Below are 16102 nucleotides of genomic sequence, written 5' to 3' on the forward strand. Positions count from 1 at the left end.
CAGTTATGCTCATGCCATTATAATACTTCATTTTCTTACTCACTGTTGATGTAGGGTTTAAATAACTTCCTTTCTCATTTTCTGGGTAGTAGTCATATCTTTTCAAAGAATGAGAAAAACAAGAACACTGGCCAATTCTTGGCTTTCACCAGAGAAATTTTTAAAATATTGGACTGGACTGGGAGGAAAGCAGGAAGCCAAGGCTGGAAACTTCTCTACTCCATCCTATCTGATAAAGCAAGCAAGAGTCCAGAATTTTCCTTCATTAATTTGTTGGCCTCACAGGACAAACTGGAGCTCTAAGTTGCTTGATGTGAGCAGCTAAGACTAAAGCTACACAAGTCTGTCTTTTTGCATCTGAAAGGGCTTAGGATGGTAATAATGCTGTGACCCTTCCAGCCTTGCAGGGAATAATGAAAATACAGCAGGCTTACATGAGCAGTGAATACATCCTGCATTGTTTATATCTAGGCCTGTAATTTCATGTTAGATCTTCACTCCCTTCTAAGACTAATAGTTTAGGTGCAGAATTAAACTGTGGATCATGCAGCAAAAGCCTGAAAGTCTGGGAAGCTTTTTTCATCAGGTAGGTGGGGGTTTCACTCCCAGCCTATGTGGGGAGGATGTATCCAAAGTGACAGACAGATGTCACTGCTCTCAGACTGCTGGGATTCAGCTGTGGCTGCAACATTGAACTGCCAGTGCTTCTGAAATAGTTTAATCTCAGCAAATGCTTGTCCAGCCTGCTCCTCATGATAGAGAGTGTTTAATAAAAAGCATATGAGAAGGCACATACATGTGTGCAGTTTGTTTGCTGTTCAGCAGAGAAATCTGGGATCAAGCCTCTGAAGATCCTACCCAGATGGCTGATTTAGCCCATGTGTCCTAAAGTAAACTGGAGTCTGTTTTGATTACTCTCTTCTTCAGAAGGAGTTCACATTTCATACCTGGGAAATTTGTCTATGTAAATTTCAGTTCCACGTTTTGAAGGCTGAGTTTTGCTCTCCTTGCCAGTGAAGGTTTAAGCCTGGTTGATGCTCATTGTAACATGACAAGTATTCTTTCATTGGGTAAAATACAGAATTCTGTTGCACATTTCATATTCGTTGTGTTTTTCCAGACTTCATGTATGAGTGGTGAGCAAGGGCACACAAAGTCCTCAGAGGAAGATGAAAAAGCTTTCATAGCAAAAACTTGTTTGAGTTATGCACACTGCTGTTCACGTTACTACAGATAAGTAGGAAGAATTTTACAGGCACCATGTGAACTCTTCCTGCAGGTTTTATTTTTTCCTGATAAACTAAGACATTTTTATCCCCTAACTCTCTACCCCATGAACTGACTGCAGCTTGATTGAAAACCAGAATACAAGTTAAGAATAATAATGTGTCACATCATGGCTGTTTTAATGGGGAATTGAAATTTAAATTTAAATATCTTTGGGCTTAAAAGGAAAGGTTTAAAACAAAATGGAAGTGACCTTTTGAATTATGCCTGTTTTACTATATGATCATATGTACTTCTCCAAAGAAGTCTATGGGTCAAAAGTCTGCCCATGTGTTTTGCAAAAATCTTTATATAGAGGCAATACACTGAACTTTGAAATTTGTTACTGGAAGAATAAAAACTTAAGAGGAAGATAAATGGATTTCACTTAAATGAGATAACAAGGATGTAGTGTCCCTGTTTTATCTGTTAAATCTTGACTGCTGTACAAAGCAACATTAAATTATTTCAAATCTATTTAGGCTCTTAAAACCTAAAACAGTTAAGGATATATTATGGTTAAGTGCTGATTGCTTTAATCAAATCTTATTCCTCTTGAAAATCTGTCAGGTGATTACTCAAATGATAAAAACATTAGTTTATTGCATGTGCTGGTCCTGTAATTGAAAAAGTAAAATGACTAAGCACAATGCTCTCAGTAAAGCTGCCAAAATAAAATACAGCCCAGAAGGGCAAGCCATGCATTTCATTAAAATAAGGTTCAGTAAGCATGAAATTTATCACCCTAAGGGCTTCCTCACTCTGACAAGTGACTAAAGTGTAAAATGTCAAATACCTCTGAACTGACCAGTAACTTGCATTAAGGTTTTGTTAGTCAAATACTGGATGTACTTTCCTGTTCACAAGCTACAAGAAATGAATAGTTTTCTTCCTCAGCTTCCTGTGTTACTGCTGAAGGCTCACACCTACACACAGCACATGCAAATGTCTGTGCCTTTGTGGGCTCTGGGAGATGGGAAGCTCTGTGTGCTCACAAGGAGGAGGAAAGAATGGCAAGGAGCAGCCTCAGCTTGTAGAGCCATGAGAAATTGATCCATGGATGGGGCAAGAAAGGAGTGAACCTGCTGTTGTCCTCCCTGGGATGGATAATAGCACTTCTGTTACCCATTGCATCCAGAAAATATTCTCTAATTCTCTAACTTGGTCTAATCATTACCTTCCTCATGGAGAGATCAGGTCATGATGTTCTTTTAACAGCTTCTACATTTGAAACTCTCTGTCAAGACTTTGTTTAGAAATAATCTCATGCCTTTCAGACTTTGTAGTCATGTCTTCTGGTTCCTGTCCTTTTGATTATTTCCTCTCTCAGTTTTTTCTGCTTGGCTCAATTTGATGTATGCTTTGCTCACTGAAGTGTTTGGCATGAATGTTGTTGTGCTTGATGAGGAATCATTTGTCATATGAGGTGATCCTCACCTCTAAAAGGACATTAGGAAAAAGGTGAGAATATCTCCTTTCCACAGGATGTACTGATTGGGTTGTGTTTCTCTGCTGGAATCCACAGGTCTTCCTAAAAAATGTGCAATCCCTTCTCTAAACCACTATCAGGAAGCAGTGTTTGAATAAATATTTGTTAGGGTTTTGGTTTTATTTCACACTATGCTTTTGAATCCTTGCAGAGAGATCCCTGTTCAGTAAACCTGCTCTCAGGGCATGGGCTGATAATATTTCTGGACCAACACCAGAAAGCTCCTGAAACCCTTCTTGGGAATACTGTTATGGAATACTCCAGCTACTTGGGAGTACTCCAGCTACTCTTCACAGCAAAATTTGTGGGAGCTGTTGTAATGTCCTTTAAGTCTGAGTGTCCCACCCACTTCAGTGATGGTTTCATCAAAGTTTGACAGAGCCTGAATATATTCAGGAATGCATGGCACATCCTACTGCTTATTAAGACTTGTGAAATCCTACGTGATTGCTAATTTATTAAAGCCTTCAAGTGTTTCAGAGTAGGATTTCCTTGGAAGACTTCTTGAGTGCCCCAATTCAGGCAATTCTGCTTGTCTAGAATCAATTCTAAAATCTCTTCCTTGAACCAGAGGCCTATAACAACCTATCCAATATGCCAAAGTGCTTACACAAGGCTTTTGTAGATTCCAGGCAAAGTTAATGTCACCAGGATAACTGCCAGTTGCTCAAAGCCTCATTCACTTTATATTTTTGGTTTGCCTGCTCTTAACAGCTGTATACTTCAAGCAGGTGTAGCACTTCAAATACTTAGGACTATACGTATCACTCTGTGAAGGTAACAACTTTTTGTCTGCTTTTCAAGGACTTGGGGTGGTAAAGTTGAATGACAAGTCTGTTAATTTCAACAAACTCTTACTTATAAGTGCCATGCAGACAATGAGACAGCAAAATAATTCAGGAATGAGTGTTGTATCCCTTATCAATTCCACGTGTGATAAATGGATTTAGCTGGTTGTGATGTTAGAGAAAGGAATCTCTAAGTGTTAACTATCTTCATAGGAACTGGGGTGGCAGCCAAGCCACTATCTTGTACCAGAACAAACTGATAAGAGAAAGTGTTCAGTTAAAAGTCGAGCAGTTGTTTAAAGAAATAGTCTGAAGATGTAAAACTCTTTGAAATTTTGAGATTAGGTAATATGTGCAGTATTCATTCAAGTACCTGACTTCAGTTTTGTAACTTTAACTCATCCCCTGGTAGATATGACAACTGTCCTCCTGGTCTCCCCCATTTCTTCCCACAGATGCAAGCCTTTGATTTCTTCTGCAGAAAGAGAACATCCCTTTGAAATTTATCTAGTCAGAAACACCAAACAGCTTCAGCCAGGTGTGTGTGTGCTCCCATCATCCTTTGTCTGACCTCTGCCATTAGTGATACTCCTTGCTTGGGATGCTGCTGTGGGCAATTGCCATCTCCTGGAAGATAAACATCAAGACAGTTTTGAAAATTGAGAAATTTAATATATTATTGCAAGTAGAATCTTGGAATAATAAGTTGCAAGGAGTTGACAGATCTGGAAATGTGACATCTGGAATACTGTGGGGTCAGGCTCAGCTTTCCAGAGGAGCAGTGAGAAGACTCTGCATCCATGATACTTTCAGGATCAGAGAACAGAAAGCTCTGAGAGCTTACAGAGCTGAGTCCCTGTCTTGGTGTGCCTGTTCCCAGCAGCTGCTGCCAAACCATAAAGATTATTAAACCACAGAAAAGAGTAGAGACTAAAACTCTTGTTCTGGTATTTCTTCTGCCATCTGAGCAGAGCAGCAAAGATGAATCCAGACTGAATGTGAGTGGAGCAAGATGAGGAAAAGTCAGTGATGGGGCCACAGACTTTAAGCACAATAATAAAGGTGTGTGGATGACAGATTATGAATGAGAGCTATTTAACTCTCTTCATGAAGCCCACGCTCTTGCTAGATGCTGTTACTCAAGTTTAGAGAATGCTCCTGTCAGTTTGGTGAGATGCACAAGCAGGTAGCCCCAGAGCACTGAAGGCAGCATTCACTGATCAGCTCAGTTTGGCGAGTTCTTCCTCTGTTCTGTGAATAGCCCTGCAGTCCCTGAGCTCAGGTCCTTTAATGTTAGGTACCTGTTACACTAATACTAAACATTTATCTGAGCAAGATGTTGCTGTTCCTGTTTATCCTTCAAATCAGCCCCCACTCTCCAAGCTGTAGCTGGTGTGCCTTTTAGAACTATTAGGAGATACTCAGCCCTGAATTGAAGCTGTAGCTGTTATTTACACTCACTCTGTGGAATCCCTTTTATATTCCTCCCTCTGAAGATAGCTTACACTGACTGCACGTGTGTTTTGGTGTCTCTTTAAACAATAAAGGCACAAAGCCAAATTTATCTTGTTGACAGTTCAGGTTTCTACTTCTTTCTCTGGATTTCCCCCTTGGCTTGAGCTTTCAGGATCTATCCAGGGTAATAGAATGAGCAAAAGAGATTGTTTGTTCTCTGAGTGCACTTTGCAAAGAGGATCCCATCCCTTTCTGAGGATATTAGATGTCTAGTAGGATAACCTGCCAGCTCAGCTGTTACACTTCAGTATCAAACTACTTTGTGCACTTCAGTTCTGGTGTTTCCTTCATTGTTTTGCACTTCACAGATATTGCTTTTAGTGCCTGTACACATTAAAGCAGCTCTGCCTGCTTAGAGAAATACCTGTGATATTATCTGACCACAAATTCATTCTGCCTCTGAGAATGATCTGGAAAGGCGCTCCAGCTGGCATGCAATTAGCCTTGCATAAAGAAACAACCACTAGATTAGCTTTGTTTTCTAAACAATCAATCGTGCTTGTATAGGCTGAACCTCTCACTGCCCTGTTCTTTGTGTCTGCAGAGTGATTCAAGTGCAATCACTTTGAATCTTACAGCTAAATTAACATTGGCTATGACTTGTTGATTTGAAATACCTTTTTTAATGCAGAGAAATCTCCCCTTCCTAGAAGAAGCCTGCCTAGTCCTGTAGACACTATTGCAACAATGTTTTTGTTCTTATGGATATTCAAGAAAAGCAGCTTTAGCATGAGAAAGATTAATTCACTGAGGATGTTTTAGGTAATGCATTTGTGTTATCTGATAGTAACCTCCAATAAAATGCTTGTGGGAGGTTAGATGGCTTTCAAACAGCATTTGCTTGCTGTTTTGGGTGGGTTGGTTTTGGTTTTGTTTGGCAGGAGTTGGGAATAATATCTCACAAGGGCAACCAATGTTCAAGGTATTTAAATGTACATTAGCATCTCTGCTGCCTTTACAACCTGCTTGTGGTAGTCCCAGCTGCCTTGTAACAAACATAGAGCAGCTGCTGAAACCATTGATTCCTCTTAACCACTCTGCCTTGGAAACTTGTCTCTGTGGGGACTTAGAGAGGTGCAGGACCCATGATCTGGATGAAATGAGGATGCTTAGAGTCCCATGGATGAGATCTGCCTCCATCTCACAGAGCAGCTCTGTCCCTTGGGTTATATGTTGAGTTTCCCTTGGAGCATGGCAGCTGTCTGCTTTGCAGGAAGAATGCAGGAAAAGTTGTTGGGGCTGACAGAGCATGACTGAATTGTCAGACTGTGACAGGGCTAAGCCTACACTGGCTGTTGGGTTTGCTTTCAAATATTTCCACCTGCAGGAGCCTCTACAGTGATGGCACTGATGTGACAGCAAGTGCAAACACTTCTGTGGTGCAGGAGCGCTGCAGGTCTCACCCCAGAGTGTCCACATGTCTGTCTGCTGTTGAAGTGGCATGGAGGCTGGAGCTTGTGCATCCTCTAAGAGGAGAACAGCTGACAGTCATTCCCAAATTAGGTAAAAATGCCAAATTCTGGCAAGCCTTTGCCAAGTATTTCATAGTTCTCCAGAGTCACAAATGGAAGAGGTTTGTGTCCTCTAAATATTGCCCTGCTAGCTGGTCTTCATGTATCAAGTCCAACTGCCAAGCACTTGTAACCTCTTATTATTTTAGTGTACATGTCAGTAAATATCTTATCCTGACAGTTCTAACAGGGTTAGAGCTTGGCAAAACACATTCTAAAATAGCATTTGTTCATGGTCCAACATCAAAATGTCCTGATCAAGCTGCTCTTAAATGTGACCATCAGCTTTCTATGGGGCTGCTTATAAACCAGCTATCTAAAGCATTTTATTTGCACTAAAATGGATCGTTTGTGACTTGGCCTAAATACAGTATGTTTATTACCTGTGTTTCTGTCTCCTACAGTGTAACTCTTATGTGGTGTGGGTTCCCTTCTTTGTTAAAAGTTCTGGTTGTGGAAGTTGTTACTGTATTGATCCTAAATGCTGAAAATGAGGTCTGAAATCAGTGTGGTGATGCAACCCTTTAAAGTGCTGATTTTTCCATATTATTGACCAAACAGTAATTCTCTGATTTTAAGGTTTAATAATTATTTGGGTTAAGAGGGAATTATTAATTTTGTTTGTCTTATTTTGTAATCTTACACCTTACTTAAAATATACAGGCTGTGCATCACTGCTAGGTCAGTTCAAATGTTTATTTAAATAATTGAGAAACGAAATCAAATAGCTCCACTTCACGGCAGTGTACATAAACACGTCTGTCACGCTGGTATTTGGGACAGCCTCAAAAACTGGAGCAGGGATCTGCTCAAGTGCTCCAGCAATCCTTTTTATGGAGTGTGCTTTCTCCACGTTTGTTTGTAATTATTTGTGCTGCTAAAGGGAGGCGCTGGAGATGTTTGCCGAAGGTGCTGCACCCCAAACCTGCAGTTTCCTCTGTTAGCACCACGTTGTGCACAGCAGGTGTGGGGCCAGAGGGGTGGAAAGCAGCTCTTTACCACACCCTTTGCAGCAGATTTAGGAGGAGGTGGAATTCTTTTGGTGCCAGGAAGTAAGAAAGAAATAAATGTTATCTCTAAACACCTTTTATTCCTTTCTTTCAGTACTGAAGTGATGAGTTCCATTTAATACTTCATCAGGGGATGTTAGAGTGTTTTCCTTGGCTCAGATGGAGGGAATCTCGGCAAAGCTTGCGTGGGGAAGGGAGGAATCTCTCCCTTGTGCTGACAGGAGACAATTTGCAGCAATCGAGATGAGTCGGTGTGGGCTCAGACTGCAGGTTAGGCTGTAAATGCTGGTTTCTTTACCAAGCAGTCACGGTGATGAGGTTCCCCTTTGATCTGTGAGTCCATTCAAACAAGGCAAAATGAGAGCACTTAGTGCAAGATGATATAACCAGTTATATGTACTTGTTTACAAACCCTTTGGAGAATCTGAAATGTGAGAAACCCTCTTCTGAGTTGTTTTGGTTTTTCTCTGAGGCAATAATTATTTCCTCAGAGTTACTAAAATCCGGTCAAAACCTGACTTCTCCCTCTTTTTTGGAGGGTGAACAAAATTCTAGGGATGTTTTCAAAAGCTTCCTTTAACAGAGTTTTCTGAGATTGAATGATGGTAATGAGTTTAGGGACTGGTAATTGAAGATAATTCCAATGAATTAGACTTTGCAGACATTAATGATATGCTAGAGGAAGTCGGCTTATGAAGATCTACGCTGTGCTCTTTTTTTGTCTTGATCTATTGAATAGCTTCTGTAATTGTCTAATACATATTCTGTCAGTATTTGGGTTTTTGAAGTATTTGCAGCCTGAAGAAACCAGCCTGTGAATTTTCAGGCAGTGAATGTGATTAGTTTAAATGCCAGTATGTGGAAATAATGTGCTTTTCACAGTAGCATCTGCAAGGGATGTCTAACTTTGCAGATACAGTCTAAGTAATCAGTCCTGGCTTGACTTTTTTAATGGATGAATATTCATGCTAAACTCTAGTCTCAACCTATTATAGAAAGTATTTCTTATTCTGGAAAATCAGCAAAGGTTGCTCTGGTGAATTCCATTTTCCCCACTGCAAATGTGAGGACAGCCTTGATGAAAGAACTTGCAAAAAAATGCTACTGGGAACAATGAACCAGTAGGATTATTCTGGCACCACCAGCCCTGCTGGGTTAGACATTGCCCTTCCTTCTGCAGGAAGGTGGGATTGGTGCAGTTAATCCACTTGGTTATGTATTAAGATGTTTGCTGATGATAGCCTTAATTTTGTTTTCCTCTGTTGTTCTACTTCACAGAGACAGAGGGAACAAATCTGTTTAATTCTGATGGGAGATAACATTTGGGGTCAACATGGTTTAAAAACTTGAAGATCTTTTAATAGGACATTCCAAGCTGCACCATGGCTTTAGCTCAGGCCAGAGTGAAGTTTGTGCTTATCTGACCAAATCAGTGAGTTTTCTCAGTGCCTTGCAGCAGTGTCAGCCCATAACACCATGTTTGCACACTGGCCTGAGTGATCTCTGTCCCCATGAGGTTTTGAGTTCTGTGCTTTTGTGATGACTTGGTTGTTAGCTTTTGGTTTTGAAAGCTCTTAGTGCTTGCTGTCTTGCCCTTTACCTAATTTTGGGTGTAGAACCTGCTAGCTGGAGATGCAGCCATCACAAATCAGGCATGCCTCTGTGTTTGCTGTGCTGTGAAACTGCTTCTTAGTGCTTGTTTTCTTCCCAGCAGCCCTGGTCTCAGCTGTTAGGTTTTCCATTAGCTGAAGGCTTCTCACTGCTGTTTATGCACATTCTCCCTTAGCTGTTTACTTGTTTAATGTATCTGTATTAATAAACATGAAGATAATGTGAGTATATATGACTTTTTTACATATCAGTAAATCAAAATACAAGTTAAATCAGATAATGCCACCTCTCCAGTTTAACAAAATGAAGTATTTCCTACTAAAAACAGCAGCAGCCGTGATTGAACAATGTAATCTGATCTAATATTAGTAACAGGCTGTGCCTTTAGGGAGCAGTATAATATCCAATCCACTGAAGAAAGTCTGTCTCACATTAAATCCTGGATCCGTCTTAAAAAGATGGCTTCCCAGAATTGTTTCAGTAATTGCATAAAGACCCATGATTTCCTACTTATTTTTTCCAGTAATGAATGGAGAAATTATGTTGGCCCTCAAAATACAAATAATGATGAAACAGAGCTGTCTTACAAAGCATTCTCCCTGATGTCACAAGCACCTTCACCTCTCCACCTTCCCTCTTGAGCTTTCTATTCCTCCTCATGTGTCCAGGCAGGACAATTCCCACCTGGAGAGTTTGTCCTGCCCAGATTGCCATCTGTGACTGCAGCACCACCTCTTCCAGCAGGAGCCAGAATCTTCCTCTTGGTCATTTGCTGAGAGAGCTGTGAGGGGTGGAAAGAGGGTCCCAGGAAAGCCAAGGGGGTTCTAATCAAGGCCATGCTTTGTGGAAAGAAGGAAGCAGGAAACCCTATGGAAGATGTAACTTAGGCAGGGCTGGAGTTTGTAAGCCTGTCAGGCTTTAATAATTTCTGAAATTTTGTATACATACCAAGGAAAGGGTGCAACAAGTCTTCATTAACCCTTCCAAAATCAAGCTGTTCACACCCTTCCTTTTATGTTTTGGGTTGTGGTTTGGATATTTATTTGTTGGGGGAGTAGAGGATGTCAGATGTTCAGTGTTAAGAGTAGAAAAGCTGCCAGCATCATCTGCTTCTCTTAGATGAATTTATATTAGAAACATCATGTTTTGGCTTAAACAGCAAGGTTGTAAGAGACATCAACTGACTTAGAGTGTGAGGAGTCCTGAAGGCAGACAAAAGTTTGTGTTGGAAGAAGTGGGAAAAATGCTGTTTCTCTGTGTGAGGTGGATTGCTGCATATTGTTTTAATTCACAACGTGCTGCAGAATGACTTACCCTGCCCAGACCTTGCTTCTGTGGCCTAAATTGTGTGGTAGCTTCAAAAGTAGGTCATGATGCAAAAGCACTGTGCTGTTTCCAGTGGCTCTTTTCTCTTTCTTTTTTTTTTTTTTTTTTCTTTTTTTCAAATCTCAGGTTTCAAGATGAACTTGCTAAGAATCTGACCTGCAGTCTGTATTAGTCATAGGATTGTTTGGGCAAGATGTCCTTGTGGAAGAAGCTGGTTTATGCTGTTGTGTTTCAATGCCTTTGATTACCTAAATGATGAATTAGATGTTAGGACATGTCAAATGTGGTTCTTTATGGCACCCAGTTAGCCTTAACATTTTTCCTTTGGCAGGGTTTTGTGATTCACAACAGGCCAGTCCAGGGTAATGTAAGACTGTTTTAAAGTGAGAGATTGACTTGCAGGATCTGGAGGTAACACAGCTCATATATGGAAATGTTGTTAAGTAATACATAATATAATTGATTTTTAAAAAAATATTCCTGAACAAGTGTAGTCTTCCCCCTCTGATAGGGTTAATACAGTTCTGTTTTTAGAAAGTAGTGGCTACAAAGCTTTCAATGTTTGCATTTAGCTGAGAGAAGTCTTAAAGAGAGTTGAAACAACTCTCTGCCTATAATTGCTGCCCTTTTGAACCAAAGCCCTTATGACTCACCTACATAGAAAGTCACAGAGTTTGTCTACACTTTTATGCTGGAACAACTTCATCAGATCACAGAAGGATAAAATCCTTCCTCTGAACTTCGAGTAGGGCAGTTGAGCACATTTATCCAGCTGGGCCAAAACTTCCAGGTATGTGTTCTAGATGTTTTTCTTCCTAGTGCAGTGACTGAACACTTCAGTATTGACATGGGCCAAAAAAACATCCCTTGTCACCAGTTCTGTTACTGTAAACAGCAGCTAATTATTAGCAACAGAGCCACAGAACTGCCAGGGAGAAAATAGCTGCCTGCTGGCCAAGCCAGTGCTGTTCTGCCTTGCATCTGGCCAGTACAAGGAGAACACAAGAGAGCTCTGCCAGCCTGCCTGAGGATCCTCCTGCTCAGCAGGTGTCTGGAGCTGGGCAGATGAGTTTGCTTTTTGACCTTGTAGCTTCGGGGACCCACCAACAGCTCCTTTCCTCTGTGAGCTGCAATTTCACTCTGGCTTTGGGTATTGCTGCCTAAAGGGACACTTCCCTCCCTGTTACTGTGGTGTGGAACCCTGCAGCCAACAGGATTTTAGAAAGGATTTCTTAGGCTGCTTGGACATGCTTTTGTCAGCTTTGGTTTCAGCCTGGATCGGCTGCAGTGTCTGGTTCACTGCTGTGCTGCTGTGTGGCTGCACAGGAAGCAGTGGGAGTGAGGAACAAGGGGCAAAGAAAAGGAAGAGCAGAATGGTGCCCTTAGAGGAAGCACTTGTTTGTACCAGCTCAAAGTGAAGGAGAAACCTAGAGTGTAAGCAGTGGAATAAGCTGGTAATGTATTTTGTGTGATATTTCTTTACAAAATCAGTTGTCTGATCTTACAGAGTAGTTTTTAATGTATTTTGAGAATGGACAAGGCTTTGTAAAGTGGTGCAGCCATGCTTGCAGAGTGATTGAAGGTCAGTCTTGCCTTTAAGAACTGCTCTTTTACAGCAGTATTCTCTTTGTCTGTTAGTGTGGTGGAGCACAGAGCATTTCAACTCAAGACACCAGCAATTATGTTTGGACAAAATCCATTTTACTCTTGAAAAGGCACAAGCCCAAATGATTTGTCCTTTCAGAAGCCAGTCAGATGCCAAAGCAGAACCCATTGTCCACTTCACATTGAATTGTGGAAGGAATAATAAGTATTTTTTGTCTGCAACATGGTGGTGCTCAGCCAAACACTTATGCAGCCTGAAGAAAAGACAGATAAACTCATAATACCTTTCTTTCTAATGCTAATATTAAATGCTAATATTAAATCAATCTAGATAACTCTTCAAGATAGGGCCAGATTACTTGAAAACCTGAACATAAACCAACTTGGCAGAAAAGTATTTGACAAATAAATGGAATGACTGGGCACTTACAGGCTTGTCAATCTGACATGATTCACAGGTGAGATAGTGTGGATGTCTGTGGGATGCACTCATTGAAGCATTGGAGGAGGGTGAGTTGTAAGGCTCTGGGGAGGAATAAAAATCCTCTCCTATTAGACTGGCAGCTTCTGCAGTCTTACACTTTTTTTCCCAAGTAAATATTTGAAAAAATCATGAAGAAGTACAGCTACTTGGGGTTTTTTGTTGTTTGGGGCTTTTTGATGTGTTGAGCAGAATGGATCACTGACAGGTCCTAATGTGATGATGACAACTGTGACCAGAATTATTGAAACCTATTTAAATTCTGTAATAACTGATTAATTGATTCTTAGCTGTTTTCCCTTGTGAAGGTAGTGATAAACAATGAAAAGTCATTGTATGCAATGATGGCTCAAGGTGTCTCTTCATCCTTTCTTTCCTCATCAAGAAGGTAAAATTCATTAAAACTCTAGAATCTTTGAGTTAGAGTAATTCCAACATCGTTAGAAAATAATTCCTGTGAGCAAAATTGAATGCAGCTCTTCATGATTTGAGACAGCTTTGGTCAGTCTGTGTCCTTGCATGTAAAAGAAATTCATGATAATGGAAGGGGCAGATCTTGAAGGCAGGAGATAACTACATGAATGACTGGAAGTTAATGCAATAAACTTCAAAGAAGAGGATGAGATAAGGGGTAGTTTATCTCTGTTCAGTCCTCTCCTTCTTTCCTTAGATATTCAATAGTGCTTGGGCAGAAGTGTTTCCATCGTTTTCAGTTTGCTCATTCCAGTTTTTCATAGGCTGTGCTTATTTTTGTCATTGTCTTTGGTTTTTATAATTAGTGCATACCATCTCTTCTGAGATTGTTTCTTACACCAATAAATGCCTGAGGAAATGCCCAATGGCTTTATAGGAAGAAAACCATCTGAAAGATCTGAAATCTTCTCCTGGAATCCAGTTGGGCCCATTTCACTGTTTTCTATTTGCCAGCTTTATTACAGCTCAGAAAAATACGTTTGTGATTACCTGAAACGTGCTGTGTACTCCACAGCTCACAGTCATATGCTTTGGCACTGGTTCAGAAATTCTAGTTACTTGTCAAACAGTGCATTCCAATTCCTTGTTAGCAAGAGAGATCTGGAAACATGCATCAAAAATAGTTCAGTCTTAAACAATTTGGGCAGGATCACTGTTAACTACATTTTATTTTGGTATTGATGGGTGTGCTACCAGACCTCCAGATGGTGGCATCACAAATGCAGGAACAGTGCTTGTCAAACCCCCAAGTCCTGAACTGAAAAACACATTGAGATGTGTGATAGAAGTCATTTGCCCGAGGCATCATGTTGGATAATTATGTAGCACGAGCTCTTTGTGCATCCTAAGCATCACAGTGCTCCCTAGGGAAAAGAAAACCATGAAATTTTGTGGGCTACAGATATGACCTATATAACACTTGCTCTTCTGTGGCAAACCCTGAGGAAAGGCAGTGATTTTCCTTTGGTTCTTTGATGGTTCACAGGCTCTGTCTGTGAAGAGTTCCTGTTTGAGGATTACTGATTTGTCAAGCCTGTAACATGTTTTGTGTTTGACACAGTTGTATTATGCCTCAGTGGAAGGTAGTAAAAGTATAACAAAGATAAGATTGCAAGCAATTTGAAAAGCTTTATAAAATTTTGCTTACAGATTAGGTTTTGGTCTATATTACTCACCTGTTTTGTTGGAATATTAACTATTGCTTTATAGGTTTTTGTCATTGCTAAAACATGGCCAAAGGTCAGAGTAAAATATGTGCAATTAAGCTGACAAAGAGCCAGTGTCATCAGCCCCTCCTCCCATAAACACTCGGCAAGATCAGAAATATTTCTGTATCTAAAGTTCTCTTCACACCCAACCTGTGTACAATGCCCAACAGGAATCTTTTCCCATGGATGAAATTCTTCCTTTTTCTGCTTTATTTGTTGTTAGTTATGAAAATACACTTGAAAACCAGCCATGAAAAACAATTAGTGCTGGATGCAGACATCAGAGAATTCTGCCCTGGTATTTTAATCCAGCTTCTCTTCAGGTGCCATTTACTTTGGAGTTCTTTGCTGCATAAAAGCCTCTGTTATATTTACTTCCATCAGGTAAATGAATTTCTCTCCCTCTTTGAGAAGAAAGAATGCCAGTATTCAATCTTGCCAAATTCAAAATGAACTTGGAAAAAAAGAAGCAGAATATATATCAGTCTAAAATGAACATGAACACAACTGAGAGGGCTTAGGAAAGAACTGAAGGCCTTTCTGAGAGGCTCTTGTTATTCTCTGGCTCTTGTATTAGACGTGCACTTGGAGTCAGATGAAAGTGCTGCAGGAAGTCTAGCGTTGTGCTTACCACAAAATTGACATAATGGAACAGTAATTCTCTGTTCTTTTAGATAAAACCTGTCCATTGTGCCTCCTCCTATTGCACTTGAACACTGTAACTGCTTTTTCTGGCATGTTTAAAATGTGCTGTTCTTATCTGTGTCAATTACAGCTTCAGAGTCTACCTCCATCTACCACCCATTATTCCTGGCTCTTGAATTATCTGATCACTCCCCATCATCTTCCACTTCAGAAATAACTTTTTCAGTCATCCCTTAAGAGCCTTGCTCAAATGGGCTAAATCTCAGAAATCTGCTTTTGTCCTGCCTCTTTATCCTTTCCCAGAACAAATGCTCCTGCCTTGGTGTCATCCTCCTTGCCATGTGCAGGCTGCCCCAGTGCAGCACAGAACATTCTGGAATGATGAGCTGCCTTCCTCAGTGCCTCACCCTGGAACTGCATATGGAGGGAGGTGTTCAGGCAAAGGGAATTAAATCCTTCACAGGAGGGGAAATCAGGCGTGAGAAAACAGTAGAGACTGTTTAAAACTTTAAACCAGACTGTGCAGGAGAGTAATCCATGACCCTTAGACTGTAATGCAACAAAGATGTTCTGCTGAGGTTTGGATAATAAGGGCTCACATGTATCCTTTCAGATTCTACTGCATGTCGTGATGCCTGAGTCTGCCAGCAGTTAAACATTTTATGACTAGTCTGTAATTAAAATAATTGCTCCTACTCCAGAACATGTATTTTGTAGGCTTTACTCTCTCAGAACTCGTGTTATGTAAGGTGGATGTGTTTTTTTTAATACACACAGTACTTTACATTTATGATAAACTACTTACATCTTAATTTCTGTTAATTCTGAGTGGGTAGAGAAATGCTTTCCAAGTCCTTTTTGTTCTGAGCTATTTAATGATTATAGATAAAACCTTGAACTTAAAACTTGATTTATACTCTAGTTCACTAAGTTATTTTAACTTTCTCATGTCATTTAAAGGTTTGTCCATCTCAAAATAAAATTTTAGCATTAGTTTGTTGTTGAGGTGATCAAATGTGAGAGTTCCAGTAATCTTGGGGAGCCTGGAAGAAGACGACATGTACCAAAAAAGATGCTTTTGAATGGAAGAATAAAATAAACAACTCTCAGGAGGGTGTCAGCAGGAGGGAGTGCTCAAGATGATGTTCTCATGATGCACTTTTAGCAGAACAG

At 40.4% G+C, this 16102-nt stretch overlaps 1 protein-coding gene across 5 annotated transcripts in view; it reads left to right on the forward strand.

The window, feature by feature from the left end:
• Window positions 1–16102, forward strand: part of SLC45A4 (solute carrier family 45 member 4) — an 85165-nt gene that overhangs the window by 31208 nt on the left and 37855 nt on the right. The window contains exon 1 of one of the 5 annotated variants that reach the window (XM_054269312.1): window positions 7831–7849. The exons of the other annotated variants lie outside the window; for them this stretch is intronic. The gene's annotated coding sequence lies outside the window, so the exon portion shown is untranslated. Of the gene's footprint in view, window positions 1–7830; window positions 7850–16102 lie in introns of those variants that run through there. 5 annotated transcript variants of the gene reach the window in all.

Source organism: Melozone crissalis, unplaced genomic scaffold, assembly GCF_028551555.1.
Source record: "Melozone crissalis strain CALT ecotype California unplaced genomic scaffold, PUWL_Pcris_2 ptg000002l_1, whole genome shotgun sequence".
In the NCBI taxonomy this organism is placed as follows: Eukaryota; Metazoa; Chordata; class Aves; order Passeriformes; family Passerellidae; genus Melozone; species Melozone crissalis.